The sequence below is a fragment of the Lycium ferocissimum genome, chromosome 3, assembly GCF_029784015.1.
Source record: "Lycium ferocissimum isolate CSIRO_LF1 chromosome 3, AGI_CSIRO_Lferr_CH_V1, whole genome shotgun sequence".
In the NCBI taxonomy this organism is placed as follows: Eukaryota; Viridiplantae; Streptophyta; class Magnoliopsida; order Solanales; family Solanaceae; genus Lycium; species Lycium ferocissimum.
Window position 1 is genome coordinate 21,165,402 of NC_081344.1, and position 14,856 is coordinate 21,180,257.

The following is a 14,856-nucleotide window of genomic DNA, read 5'->3' on the forward strand; positions in this document are numbered from 1 at the left end:
ACATACACACGGCCACACTCTCACAATAATTCCATAGCAATCACAACTTTGTTTCAAGTCATTAAATCCTCATTCCACATTATAGAATTCACATTACAACAATCAAACGATTAAATAAAATAAACTCATCACTCCACCACCTTACCAACCTATTCGGCCACCACACACACCCCTATTTCATGAATTTCATGCACTTCTACATACAATAACATGCACAACCATCCATAATATATAAGAGAAAGTTAAATCCTTACCTTTTTCCTTCAACTTCCTTCTTAGCTAGAGTTATGATTTTGTAAGAAAGGGTGATTCTCTTGCTTCAACAACTATACCATGTCGAAGAGGATGTTCAACTTAGTGGAAATACATAAAGAGCTAAATTTTTGGAGCAAGATTTTTGGTCTCCTCTTTCTTTTCTTCTTGGCCGAATTGGCCTATTTGTTGTTCTTCTTCTTTCTTTGTTCTTCTCCTTGGAAATTTCTAGAGATTTGGAGAATTAAGATGACTTTGTCATCTTTTATATTACTCTTGCATGCACATGACCGGTCATGTGCATGCTCTCTTATTATTTTTTTTTTCAAATTTTCTTCCATTCTCTAGAATTTCCTTCAATTAATAAAAATTGACCACTTGACTTACTTCATAAGTTTCATCCATATAATACCATATATTTGCATGCACATGCACCCATCACACGGCCAAGCCTTGGCTTGGGCTAGAAATTTCAAGACAATTTTGTAAAATTCCCATTTTGTCCCTCCAGGCTTCCACGATATTATCACGAACCATTTTGCAAATTTTCCTTCTTACCCTTGGCCCTTCCGAACATTTCCACACTAATGACTCCCATTCCTAATATTCATAGTAACTTGCACATTATACTAACTCTTGATAATGACCTCGTCCTTAACTCGCCGCGACTTTCTCAAAGTATCCGAATGTATGAAACACGGGATATAACATCCTCCCCCCCTTTGGAACATTCGTCCTCGAATGTTTGATTTGTCTCGTAACGTATTATGGTATTTCGGGGAGGCCTCCTTTGTAGTTGCCTCGCACATCATTTAACATGTTCATTTTAAAAGCTCGCGTTACTAGTAGGCCGTAAGCCAGTTGACTTCGCTCTGACACTGGCCCGGAGTTAATAAGTCCTAAAGCTGAATCATACCTTCTTTAATCCCAGAGCTCTCTCATACTTCCTTCCCTTCTGCTGGTTTAGTCCGCCTCGGCCTACGCGACTTCCATAGGGTTTCTAACTACTTCACACACTCTAATTTACTTTAGGCTACCTAATTTCACATTCATCTTTCATTCTGACGTTTACGAAATTTTCAACATATTTCCCAGGGGGTCACCCATCCTGAAATTGCTCTCACCCTAGCACGCTTAACCTCGAAACTTTGGTATGTTCCAGTGTCTTAATGCTGGTGTTTTTGTCTCCGCTCTCCCGCGCTACCTTTATCACGTCATATAGGATAAGTTGGGGTCTTAGCGATTTCAACACGTCCGCGTAACACGTCTTTTCTTTTAATTACCACTCTACCCCCGTAAGCCCTAGTATTTCATATGGCTACTTTTTGTCCTAAATTTCCCAAATTCCTAATACGTTTAGTAATACGAGAACGGTGCATAATAAAGGAAAGTCCAAGTTCAATTTAACATTCACATATCGTAGAAAAATTGTTAAAAGCGCACCCGTGGCCGCATCTCGTGGAAGCGGTCGGATCCCCGCCGTCCCGCCACCGAGTATATACGGTGTGGAGGGCCGGGGGCCGAGCCGGGGCGCTCCTCCTCTCGCCGACCGCGGCCCGCCGGAGCTCGGGAAGTCCGTCCGGGAGGACGCACGAAGATGAGGAACCGGCACCGATCCCGTAGGCCGACCCTCACCCCTACCTCGCCGCGAGGGCGCCACGCATCTTATGCCCCATCCGTCCGCAAGCATAACAAGCATCCGAACCCGGACGGCGCACTGTCCCGAACGCATCCTCCCACACCGGCCGCACCGTGGTGGGGGCGGCCTCGTCATCCGGCCGACACCGCCGCTATGTTCTTGAATCGGGGGCTCGAAACACCGGACCGCTCCCCGCGCCCGTCCCCCTCATCCTCACTTCGGCTCCGGCGGATCCGGCCCTCTTCCCGGAGCTCCTATCAAAATAACGTTCACTCTTCTCGCGACCGATGTTGTTCCTCCGTGTTCGGGCGTGAGCTTGGATGCGAGCAACGGTCATCCCATCCTCGGGAGTGAAGCCGTCAAACACTCTCAATCACGCGTGGCCCCAACCCACTCACGTATCGGTACATGATCCCCCATATCGCCTATCATGGTCCGGGGCATACCGGCTAATGAGTTGAAGCGAAGGCCGTATTCCCCGACACTCATATTCCCCCTTATTTAAGATTCAAGAACATACGCTTGGAGCGCCGAGCTCGTCGAACCTCCGTGGTAAGAAAATGTCGCAAACGCCTCCGTAAACTCCCCGCTGACCGGGGGAGGGGCATTTGCTCCCTAGAGGATATCCACTGTTATACCACAAAACTCGCACCTACATCCCGCAACCCGTACGATGCCAATTCCACCGACTCGTATCCGAAGCATGTATTATTCTCGTTGTCCTTAACATCTCATCTACGAAGTTCGCGGGTCTTCCTCGTTCGAGCCATAGAACTCCGGGGTTTAGGGCAATAAAATCACGGGCCCTAGCACTCACCGCCCTATCTCCCGGTCCGTATCTTGCCGCCGAACCCGCGCGGCAACTAACCGGGTCAATAACTGGACGGCCTCCGCCATCCGCCGGCCCGAGCTACCGGCGGGGACCGGAGGCACCGGGGCCGGAGCCGGTGGTGTCGGGGCCGGAGTCGGAACTCCTCTCATTGCTCATCTCCGACACGGGGAGCATGAAAAGTCCGGGGGTACGAGCTTACGTGAGACTCGCCTTTTTAGTAAAGAAAATCTACTTCCGCAACGGCGATGCCCCCGTTCGACTCGTTCCCGCCCACCGTCTTGCCCTCTCGGGCCCCCATAGTCTTCCTCTTTATCGGCATTTACTGAAATCATAACATAACATTAGGAAAAGAACATGGAAACCTGGTAACACAGCTCTATCGCACGATCTAGAGTACAAAGAAGGTCATATTTCTAAATGCCCCGCGGCCTATAAAATGTGGCGCGATTCTACACACCCCATAGACATTTCGGACTCTACACACGGCTCGTAGACAAACCCCTAGGACCGCCCTCGCTCTCGATACCACTTTGTCACACCCCGACCTTACTAGGGTGTGATGATGGCACCCGACCCATTCCCGAGCCGAGCGAACCCACGGACTCTTATTGCGCACATACATTATACTGCTACTTATTTACTTAGCATTATCATTATCAACACTATTAAGAACATGTATTAATAAACTTTACTAACTTAATATACATCGACGGGGAATAAACATTATACAAAAGCACCTGACTAAACATATCTGTCTACGAGCCTCTAAACAAAATACATAAAGTAATGAGAAGGGCCGGATTTTCGCCGTGCCCGCATATGTACACAAAAGTAGTACCACTAGACCGGAGCTCCGAACAACCGGAGCACTTCAATATACCGCCGGATAGCTCCTAGAATCAAGTCCGTCCACCTCGCTTACCGCGCGGCATGAAACGCAGCGTCCGCAAGAATATATATATACGCGGCACAGTAATGTACCGAGTATGTAAGGCATAAGTAATATCACAAGATCATATAAAGGACATAAAGGAAAATACATAATATACATAGAAAGTGACATAGCCTCGTGTCTCTATTTATCTACTCGGGAATATTATGTAAATTAACCCTTAATTTCGTCCGGAGTACCGTATGTGATACGCGAGGTGTAACCGCCCGCCCATGAAGGTGCGGTGTATCACGCCCGACCATATAGGTGCGGTGGATTACCTATTAAGCGCTGTACTATAGGATGAAGAAGTAATCTGTTATCTGAGTGCCCCCTTGGGGCGGATGCCATGCATGCTAACTAAAAAAAACTGCGTAAATATATGTAAATAGTCTGCCCGTCCATGTAGGTACGGTGTAATGAGCCCGCGTCCAGGCCTCCCGCGTCCGGGGTAATCCGCCCACCGCAAGGGTGTGTGTCGCCCGCCATGTAGGCACGGTGCTATAAAAAAAACATACTTTATAAAGCATGCATGAGAGCCCAAGTGAAAACTACAACTTTATCGGAGTGACGTAAGGTCGGTAACCTCCGATTACGTTATGGAATAATCAGGATCACCTGCCTCACCTTGAAGGAACTAATCTTATAAGGCGAGACCATCAAGGAAGAATGACATTAAGAGAATCATGGAATAAGATTATAAACCTTATAAAGCATTTATCCATACGCTTTAGAATTCTCAAGAAGTAAGATTATAATAAAATTGAAGTCATAAACTTACCGAACAATTTCATACTCGCATTGAATTACTATCTTGAACCTCTTAATCATGGACTTATTCTTGTCATACTGGTCTTAATCATATTCTCTCCTTTATTATCCTCGTTATTATCTTCATAAAATATTTCCATTGGCAAGGCTACCACACTTTTTATTTAGTAAATGAAACAATGAAGATAATCCGGGATCGAGGGTCCCACCTCGGGTCTAATGGGACGGTGTGCTCAATTTGCGTATACTACATCTCATAACACTGGTTGGGAAGGTTCTGGGGCAATCGGGTCCCATTCATGCTAGTTCTAGGCATTTAGGCCATTCTTTCACTATTCATGATCCTTTGGTTCAATTCTTCTGAATGAATAGTAGAAAATTTTAAAGGTGGATTTCTAGAATTAGAGAGGTCCCCGAGGTGCGTAACCAAGTCTAGTATCCCTAGGGCATGCCAAGAAAGAAAGGAAAAACCTTACATACCTTTTCCTCTTCGTTCACGTCTCCGAATCTCCGTTCCAATTTCGCCAAAATCTACAATTTGGTCACATTTACCAAATGTCAACTTAAGCATTTAGAAGTTGAATTTCAAAGTAACCATTTGTCCGCCGGAATTTGGCGCACTTCCCCTGTAAATACTCCATTCCACCAAGTTCAACTTGGCCAATTTCAATCAACAACAATCCGGGAATTCAACCCGGCCAAGCTAACAACAACAATGCCAATATTCACACTAACAATCTCACTAACCAAACCAAAGTACATTCTAACAATTTAGTCAACATATTACTTCCTTTGAGGCCTTCCAATTTCCATAATAACAACGACAACTTAATAATTTACACATTAACGATATCATGCTAACAACATTATATTCCATTTACATAAACTTCCACCATAAGCTTCCAACTACTACAACTTCACTAAACTCATTAAACTTTTATTTGCAACGTAGAATCTAGCACACAACAACCAATATACTAAATAAAATTAATTCATTCATTCATCCTTCAACATCACATACACACGGCCACACTCTCACAATAATTCCATAGCAATCACAACTTTGTTTCAAGTCATTAAATCCTCATTCCACATTATAGAATTCACATTACAACAATCAAACGATTAAATAAAATAAACTCATCACTCCACCACCTTACCAACCCATTCGGCCACCACACACACACCCCTATTTCATGAATTTCATGCACTTCTACATACAATAACATGCACAACCATCCCTAATTTATAAAAGAAGGTTAAATCCTTACCTTTTTCCTTCAACTTCCTTCTTAGCTAGAGTTATGATTTTGTAAGAAAGGGTGATTCTCTTGCTTCAACAACTATACCATGTCGAAGAGGATGTTCAACTTAGTGGAAATACATAAAGAGCCAAATTTTTGGAGCAAGATTTTTGGTCTCCTCTTTCTCTTCTTCTTGGCCGAATTGGCCTCTTTGTTGTTCTTCTTCTTTCTTTGTTCTTCTCCTTGGAAATTTCTAGAGATTTTTGGAGAATTAAGATGACTTTGTCATCTTTTTATATTACTCTTGCATGCACATGGCCGGTCATGTGCATGCTCTCTTATTATTATTTTTTTTATTATTTTCTTCCATTCTCTAGAATTTCCTTCAATTAATAAAAAATGACCACTTGACTTACTTCATAAGTTTCATCCATATAATACCATATATTTGCATGCACATGCACACATCACACGGCCAAGCCTTGGCTTGGGCTAGAAATTTCAAGACAATTTTGTAAAATTCCCATTTTGTCCCTCCAGGCTTCCACGATATTATCACGAACCATTTTGCGAATTTTCCTTCTTACCCTCGCCCTTCCGAACATTTCCACACTAATGACTTCCATACCTAATATTCATAGTAACTTGCACATTATACTAACTCTTGATAATGACCTCGTCCTTAACTCGCCGCGACTTTCTCAAAGTATCCGAATGTATGAAACACGGGATATAACAAATAAAGTCAGACTTATAGCTATTATAAAACATAGAGTCAAGGATAGTAATGCTGCAAGGGTAATAAATAAAGCAAAGACCACGGTGGTCTTGGTGTACAAATGCTACTCAATCAGTAAGCGGAAGAATATGGGTAGTGTGGGATGCAACTGTTGTCCACTTTAGTCTGTTGGAAAGCCATCCTCAATTCATTCATGGCACCATCACCAGCCATAGAAGTGATAAAACCTTTAAATTTACAACTGTATATGGAATGCACACAATACCAGATAGAGAGGCATTATGGGAGAACCGAAAGAGATAAGGACCACTAATGAGAGATGGTTAATCATGGGGATTTTAACACAATACTTGACCAAGAAGATAGGATGAATGGAGTGAAGTACAAGAGTATGAAACAAGAGACTTGAATTTCATGGAAGAATGCAATATGACATTTAACGGCAACTTTGGGAAGGACATATACATGGACAAACAGTCATGTCTACAACAGAATAGATAGGGCAATTGTCAATGCACACTGGCTACTTAACATGCCTCCTGTGCAAGTACAAATCACGGACAATGCCTTATCAGACCATTCCCCTTTGGCTTTAACAGTGGAAGCAACAATAGAAAATGGAAAAAAGCCCTTCAGGTACTACAACTGTCTAGCAGATCATCCAGATTTCCAAAGAAGGGTATAGGAAAGCTAGACAACACATACAGGAGATATGAAAGCAATATGGCAAAATCTCAAGAAGATAAAAATAGAAATGAAGAAGCTAAACAAGGCAGATTTTATGGGAGTTACAGAGAAAGTAAAGCAGTTCAGGAATGAGCTGCAGGATATACAAACTCATATGCGGACCCCTGCCACTTCTGAGAACATGTTTGAGGAAGAAAAGAACATTAGAGAACAATTGAATAAATGGAGTAGCATATAAGAGAGCATATATAAACAAAAATTGAGGATACAATGGCTTACACTGGGAGATGCCAACACTATCTACTTCTTTGCTAGCATGAAAGGGAGAAAGGCACAGAACCATATCACAAGGCTTGCTTCTCTTAATGGGGGTGTAGTACGAACTACTGATGGTATAAAAGCATAAGTGATGGAATATTACAGCCAACTTTTGGGCACTGCGAGCAGCACAGTACCAGCTATTGACCCAACAGTCATGATGAATGGACCCAGGCTTACCAGGCAGCAATAAATGCAGCTTATCCAACCTTTCACAAAGGCTGATGTGATCCAGGCCCTACAGGGGATAGATGATTCTAAGGCTCCAGGCAGTGATGGATTTAACTCCCATTTTTTTAAGAAGACTTGGCCATATATTTGGGAGAAGGTAAGCACTGCTGTACTCAATTTCTTTGAAACCAACAACATGTATGCTCCTATTAATACGACATTAGTGACATTGATCCCAAATTGTAACACCCCTCTACCATCAAAGAGTTCAGACCTATCTCTTGCTGCACAACACTATATAAAATCATATAAAAAATGCTCACACTTAGGCTGAAACCAATGATGGAAACTTTGGTTGACTCTGGGCAAACAGCATTTATGCCTGGAAGGGTGTTGAATGATAATGTCATTATGAGCCATGAGTTGGTGAAAGGATACAATAAAAAGGGGACATCTCCTAGATGTATGATTAAAATCGACATGCAAAAAGCCTATGACTCCTTGGAGTGGACTTTTTTTTGGAGCAAATACTACAAGGTTTGAATTTTCCTGCTATATTTGTTAACTGGCTAATGGCATGTGTGCAGACAGTTTCATATTCGATACTAGTCAATGGATCCCCCACTGTCCTTTTTGCTGCTAAGAGAGAAGTAAGGCAAGGAGACCCTCTTTCTCCTTACCTGTTTATTTTAGCAATGGAATTCCTTACTAGACTGCTTCAGCTGCTGAAAGGTCACCCAGAACTCCAGCATTATCCTAGGTGCAAGAAACTGAACATCATACAACTCAGCTTTGCAGATGATTTATTATTATTCTGCAAAGGAGAAGTGAGATCAACAGAGCTGCTATATCAGTATTTCCAACAATTTTCAAATGCATCTGGGCTAGTGGCAAATCAAAGTAAGAGTTGTATTTATTTTGGTGGAGTACCTGAGAATGTGCAAAATGATATCTTGCAAGTGCTTGGCTTTAAGGTGGGTGAGCTGCTATTTAGATACCTTGGAGTACCCTTAAGCTCCAAGAGACTATCTATAGCACAATGCCAGCCACTACTCGATAAAATGCTAGGAAGAGTGACTACTTGGACCACAAAATTCTTGTCATATGCAGGAAGGCTTCAACTACTCAAGAGTGTTTTAACAGCAATACAAGCATTCTGGTCCCAAATGTTCCCAATACCAAAGAAGATTATCCAGAAAATAGAAACTGTGTGCAGAAGGTTCCTTTGGACAGGAGAGGTTGAAGCAAAAAAGAAAGCACTTGTAGCATAGGATACTCTCTGCTGGCCAAAAACAGTAGGGGGACTGAACATTACTGATATATATATGTGGAACAAGGTAACAATCTTGAAACAATTGTGGCGCGTAAGCAAAAAAAAAGACACTTTATGGATACAATGAGTGCACACTTACTATATAAAAGGGCAGGACCCGTGGAATGTGATAGCTAAACAGGCTTCTTGGATTATGCAAAAAATTCTACAAGCCTCCAAATGCATCACTAACACACAGATGAGTGTAGCAGGGATCCTCACAGCTACAAAGTTCTCTATTAGAGACATATACAACCAAGTCAGAGGTGACTACCCTAAGATGGAATAGAGCGGGATAATATGCAACAATCAAGGATGTCCAAAATGGATATTTATCACTTACCTAGCTATCAAACAAAGGCTGTACACTAGAGATAGACTGGAAAAATGGGGGATCCATACTACCCTTACCTGCCCTTTGTGTGAACAAGAAGATGAGGGGCATCGACCTTTTCGTCAATGTCCCTATTCACCAGTATGTATGTAACCTACTACCATGGCAGGGTGTCCAAGAGGTACAAAAAGTCGGTCTGAGGAGATTGACTGGGTGGTTAGACATGCCAAAGGAAGAAGTAGAAGAGCAGTCCTATACAGAATGGTCCTTGCCGGTGCAGTATATCACTTATGGATGGAAAGAAACATGAGAATTTTTCAACAAAAACAGAGAACCACAGAGGTGGTGGTGAGAAAGATCATCCAAGAAATTCAATGTCGAGGAGCTAAGTGTGCAAGGCTAACCAGTGTGTTGCAAGCTCTGAACTTTTACCTGTAATGCAGCAAAGTACTAGTTTTAAATAGTAAGTTTAGGCTAATAGATGCTCTTGGACTGAAGGTGGGGTATGTCCGCTTCATAGGCTAACAAATGTTATGTACATCATTGCAATTTGGTAATAGAAATTTCAGTAACTAAAAAAAAAAAAAAAAATTGAATTCAGAAAACTAAATGGTTGTCATGAAGTGTTTCGTTAGAAGATGATTAAACACTTATTATCCCAATCGGCTACTGAAAAAAGGATTTAAGTATTTCTTTCATCAACATGGAATAAGAAAGAAAACCCAAAAAAATAACGAAAGAAAAAGAGTTAATTAATCCGTTTGAATTAATAGAATCAGCATAAAACATAATCCATAAGGGGAAAAATGAAATTAAAGCTAAGAGTAATATTACAGAAGGGGAATTAGTAATTGAACCGAGTTGCTCCAACTGTTGATTGAGCAATGCTTTCTTTTGCTCTTTGTTTTGTTAAACACGAAATCTTTATGTCTCTTTTTCTTATTTTATTTTCAATGTCTTTTATTTTAGCTCTACATGGCATAAATTTATGAATATATATTATAAACATTACTGTTAATCATGTGTTTCTCAAGTGAAAAATGCTAAAAAGTGTTTGAGGAAAATCAAGGAAACAGTTGTGTCTTTGAATTTTTTTTTTTTTTAACCGAGTCTAAGATCGCGTATAAGACATGGATTAAATTGGGTTCAAGTACGTATGAGAATATGAGTTAAATAGGTTTATTATTAAAAAAATAAGATTTTAATATGACATGACATGCCAACTAAGAGAGAATGAGGCTTTTATGGTGTTAAGTATTTTTTTAGGAAAATAGCAATAGTTGAATGATATTTGAATCCTAAAAGAAATAAAAGTGATTTTAGAAGGCAATTCTCAATACTTGGGTGACCATTTAGGGAATTGACTCGAATCAATCTAATTGTATTCTTTCTACACTCTCTGAAAAATGCTAATGCACACCTTAAGAATAGCGTGGGCATTAGCAAATATTGGCATTAAACCTTTTTTGTAATGCAAAGAATAAAGAAATTTTTATGGTCCTTTTTCTTCTCGTACTTTCTTGTCTCATGTGAAAAATAAAAGTCCCTCATTGATTAGGAAGAACTTATTTCTTCCCCTTATATTGAATTGTTCTCTATTGGGCATGTAAAGAGCTATTAAAAGAGAGTGGCTGTGCACACGAGTAATGGGCTTGAAAACAAAATTGGTCAATTTGATCCCCTCACCCCCACCCCCTCCATTCACTACGCGTGGATATGCATGAGGTCTAATCCAAATCTAGTTCGAAACTTTCAGCCACAAATGCACGTATTTGAAAATGGTTGTGAAATAATTAATCGCTTTCAAGCCAACTTTTTACTATTTTTCTTGTTTCTATGTAGTACCAATATTGTAGTATTTTTATAACAACAAAGACACTTTTCACGGTCAGTTCAGAGACTCCTTACACCATTTCCGTGTTTTGAATAATGAACTTTAATATCATCCTGGTTTGGTGGATTCACAATTTCCACCATTTCAGTGTTTTGAATTATGAACTTTAATATCATCCTGATTTGGTGGATTCACAATTCCTTCTCTCTCCACTTGTCTCATTTTTTAAGAAATTGACGTGGATTAGCTAGCTCGATTAATTAAGGGGTCATTAATGTTCTACTCGACATGAATCACTTTACATTATTTATGAATTAAGGAAAAGAACAACTACCCAATTTTCTTCTTGTAGTTGCTTTGGAATTTCATGCGCAGACACGTCGCTTATTCAAGACTTAAAACAGGGGTCTTCAAGAAAGAATTTTAGTTTGAAAATGTGTACATTTGAAGCAGCTTTCAAGGCAAATTTAGCAATATTAAAGTTACTTGGAGGGAAAAATAGTTGAAAATCTAATTTACTATTCCAAAGAGTCATGGTCCAAGGATATTTTCGTTTGGATGCAAGAATAAATAGTGCGTGTTTGCACATGCTGCATTTAATTTATTTTTTTTACAGGTAATTAGTAAAAGGAGTAAATAGAAACAAAAGTTCAAAGAGTTCATAATACAACCACATAATTAAAGTGCATAGTTGACAATTTCAGCATAGTTTAGGTATGTTTCAATGGCTCATCCTAAATTATTTCTAACATATCCTACCATAACTTAGTAGGCGTTTTGGCCATAGAATTTGGGACCCAATTTCAAGTTTTGATTTGAAATCAGTAATTGTTTATGAAATTTGCACAAAGCTTCAACTTCAATTTTAAATCCTGATTTCAAATCTCAAATTCTACAAAAAGTAGAATTTCAATGTTCAAGTTGCTATTTCAAATATTTTTTAATTGTAAAACTTGATCCATAAGTTTATATTGTATTAAAAAAGGCTCATCAATTTTTTTTTTTTTTAAAAGGACTCATTCTCCTCTTGAAAAAAATTGTCCATACCACATAAAAGAATTATACTAAAGACTAACTAGTTACTACTATTGTTAATTTTTTGAACCAGTGAATCTTTGTAAAATTATTTGTATTTGAAATTTGCAATAGCATGTAATTGCAAGCATCTATATATATATAAAAGGAGAGTAGTCTAGCTTAATATTAAGCCAAGTGGTGTAATATGAACAAGCCACTTGGCAACAAATTTTATCTGCATTAATTATAAAAGAAGTTATTAATTGTAGTTCAAAATATTACCTAATTTAATAATCTACCACTACTATCTATATATATATAAGGAGAGTAGTCTAGCTTAATATTAAGCCAAGTGGCGTAATATGAACAAGTCACTTGGCAAGATTTTCTTTCAAGCTAGGGTACTAACATAATCAAATCGACAAGTTTTATGGCTCTGATGAACTAAATTGTATAAATAAATATCAATTTTCTTTTCTATATTTCTCTTTCTATGTAGAGAAAATATTCTAATACAAATATTTGAACTGAAATAAAAAAAATTAAATTTGAATTAAAAGGTAAAACATGTGCAATTCAAATATCATCAGATAAGGAATATTAAAAAAAAATTCCCGCAGATTGGGTTATCTTTGTAATGAATTTATAATGCAATAAAAAATTTAAATTGATTATACCCCCTAAAATTAGGTTCTTATAAATTCTAAAATGTTTAATTCAAATTCTCGAATTTGAAGTAGTTAGCCATATATTTTACGTGGAAAAATGGTTCAAAAATTATCTCCTTTTTGGCTTTTCTCTATTTGTATTTTTATTTTATTTTGCATCCTCTTTATTAATCTGCATATCTTATTTAAATAAATAATAAAAAAACAATCGGTAATTAGAAAAAACAACCGATGCCTTATATGAGTCCGAAAATCTTCCGAAATTTGTGGAGATAATTAAGTAATCGCTTACATATTATCAAATCATAAAATTAAGAGAGATTTAAGGGAGAACTTCATTAAGAAAGATTTGAGTGGAAGTTACAAAATTGATGAAGCGGGCACATAAATAAGGTATGAAATAATAGAATATCAATCAATAATGATACATAATTATGGTATATTTTATTTTTGTGCAAATTATTAAGAAAAAAAAAGGGTGATAAATTTAAGTCGTTCTATTTATGCCATCAACCAACTCTCCAAACATCCTTCTTGCTTTTGCTTTTCATTGCTTAAAATTTTCATTTTAATTTGTATTGCATGTGTAGTTTCTTGATTTTATTTTGTTTTGCATAATTATGATATAAAGGTGATTGACTTTCTTGATCTTTTTCTTTTTTATCCTTTCAACACTAGGTTTTGGTAGAGTAGGAGATCAAGCTTAGTGAGAAGTTTTCGATCAAGCATGTTGATGAGAAGTTTTCTCAAGGACATCACTAATTCAAAATAAGAGCTAATGGAGGTTGAACGCCAATTCACATGTGGTATGTTTGGAACAAGAAAATTATTGTCAATGATTTGAATTATTCATGGTGTTGATAGTTGGTAAAAGTTTGGTAAATGCTTGATTTGGATACAAAAGTTTATCCCCATTTATGTATACTTTTCGAACATTCAAACTATGAATTTTGATCATCATCTTGAGATATATTTTTTTACCAAATTGATATGATAAAAGTTATAACTTATTTTTCATATAGTTTTCAAATTAAATATTAATTTACAAATATTCTACAATCTATTCCAATTTAGCTTCAAAGTTTAATCAAATTGCCTCTCAAAAGGTGAAAAGTATCTTGAAATCACATTTTAATATGATTAATATTCTTTAATTTTGTGCAATAGTGGGGGTAAATCTAATTTATTTATAAAAGGAACATAGAGATATGCGATTTACTAATGTGATGCCTCAAGATATTTCAATACCTTGTTTATGAACTATGGTTTGCTCGTCTGGTAAGATTGTATAAGAGTTAGGTAAGTTTTGATAGTTTTCACAAATTGTGGGATTTTCATTTTTGCGAAAAAAAAAAAAAAACACAACACAAGAAACCCAAATTGCATATGCAAACAAAATTTCAACATCAAATCAATCTATATTGAATTATTGAAATCATGTCCAAAAGGGTCCTAGATGAGTTTTGGAAAATTACGTACATAAAAGACCTAAATTTGACACCTGTAGTTGTAGGTAAATTGTTGAGATATACTTCTTATTATACTTAAGTGGTGGGATAGCTTGGAAGGCCCTTTTACTTGTCCCAATTTGTCATCCAGGTATTTGTACTTCATCAAGTTTTATCTAAACCCCTGAACATGTTAAAACCAGATATTTTAAACTCATCCAACGCTGCGTGATTCTCACTCACCCTTGAAACACACATGAGATCCACCTAGATAAATTAAAACCAACTCATCATTTATTTTTACACAAAATAAGTATAGAGTAATTTTTATGGAGGAAAAAAAACAGATTATATTCCTTTTTCCAAGGAAAAAAAAAAAACTAAAACCTTTCTCATCACGTTCCATCTCTCCCTCCTCCACCCAATTTTTTTTTAAAAAAGAAAAAGATTCTAATGGATTTTTTGACTACCAAAATCCATAGGCATCTAAAATATCTTCAGTTGATCAAGATTTTTCTATGCAGGTTTGAATTTCTATTTCAGTAAATAAGGTCAAAAAATTAATTTAAGACTTAGACGGCGATGGAGCAGTCATGAACCATTTCCGCTAAACGAATTTGTCGCCGAAAAAAGTGTTGTAAAGCTCTGAGATTTGAATG